General features: G+C 42.1%; 1 non-coding gene across 1 annotated transcript; it reads left to right on the forward strand.

The window, feature by feature from the left end:
- Nucleotides 1-1270: 1270 nt before the first annotated feature.
- Nucleotides 1271-1377, forward strand: LOC141682261 (small nucleolar RNA R71). The gene has a single exon (XR_012559662.1). It is a non-coding gene; the product is annotated as a small nucleolar RNA R71 (small nucleolar RNA).
- Nucleotides 1378-1593: the final 216 nt, after the last annotated feature.

A 1593-nucleotide genomic window follows, 5' to 3' on the forward strand; every position in this document is an offset into this window, starting at 1 on the left:
AGATTGACAAGGGCATCAAATTGATGCTAGCTCCCAAGTCACGTAGACACTTGTCAAAAGACACATTTCCAATGGTACATAGAATAGTGAAGCTTCCAGGATCTTTAAGCTTCGGAGGCAACTTCTGTTACAGCACAACACTGCATTCCTCCGTGAGAGCAATGGTCTCTAAGTCATCAAGCTTCACCTTCCTAGAGAGAATACCTTTCATAAACTTCACATAACTAGACATTTATTCAAGAGCTTCAGCGAAAGGTATGTTGATGTGAAGTTTCTTGAACACCTCCAGAAACTTCTCAAACTTCTTATTCAGCTTTTTCTTCTATAGCCTCTTAGGAAAAGGAGGTGGAGGATAGATTTGTTTCTCCCATGTATTACCCTCAGGAGGAGTGTGCTCAATAGTAGTCTTCCTTGGTTCCACTTCTGCTTCCTTTTGCACTTCTTCTTCTTCAGCCTCAACTTCAGATTCTTGAGTCTTAGCTTTTTCAGGATTTGTAACCTTACCAGACCTCAATGTAATTGCCTTAACATGCTCATTAGCTTCCTTCTTTCCTAGCACTTCAGTATCGCTTGGAAGTGTGCCAGGTTGACGATTCAGTAATGCATTAGCAATTTGCCCAATCTTATTCTCCCAGGTCTTGATAGACACACCTTGGCTCTTGCACATGAGTCTTAACTCCTCCAATTCAGATTTTTCATTAGCTTGCGGTAGCTGCTGAAGTTGAAGTTATTGCCTAGGGGCATTTTGCGGTTGCTGAAAACCAGGAGGGTTATACTGATTTGCTATGTATGGCTGATAAAATTGTTGCACCGCATTCGGATTATTACTCCAGCTGAAGTTAGGATGATTGCGGTTATTTGGATGGTAAGTGGTTGGAGCTTGTTGCTGTGATCTCTGAAAGTTGCTCACAAATTGAGCTGATTCGCTAGAAATAGCGCACTTCTCAGTTTCATGCGCCCCGCACAAAGCTCACAAACACTAGTGATTTGATTAACTCCATAATTCATCAAAGAGTCCACTTTCATTGTCAAAGCTTGAAGTTGAGCAGCTATAGCAGTAGTTGTATCCACTTTCAGAATTCCTGCTACCTTGTCTTGCAATATTCTTTGCATAGGATTCTGGTATTCATTAGTTGCCATGAGCTCAATCAACTCATAAGCTTCATTATAGCTTTTGGCCTATAAGGCTCCACTAGATGCTGCATCGAGCATAGGTCTAGACTGAGCGCCCAAACCATTGTAGAAACAGTTTATAATCATCTAATCAGGCATGCCATGGTGTGGGCACTTCCTTAGCATCTCCTTATATCGATCCCAAGCCTTACACAGAGATTCTCCAGTTTGCTGTGCAAACTGAGTAAGAGCATTCTTGATTGCAACAGTCTTCGCCATAGGAAAGAATTTAGTGAGAAACCTTTGAGCAAGATCCTCCCATTTGGTGATAGACCCTGGTGGTAGAGAATGTAACCAGCACTTTGTTTTATCCTTCAGAGAGAATGGGAAGAGTCGCAGCTTGATAGCATCTTCAGTCACCCCATTGAACTTAAAAGTATCGCAGATCTCAATGAAATCCCTGATGTGCATGTTGGGGTC

This window comes from Apium graveolens, chromosome 8 (assembly GCF_009905375.1).
Source record: "Apium graveolens cultivar Ventura chromosome 8, ASM990537v1, whole genome shotgun sequence".
Classification (NCBI taxonomy): domain Eukaryota; kingdom Viridiplantae; phylum Streptophyta; class Magnoliopsida; order Apiales; family Apiaceae; genus Apium; species Apium graveolens.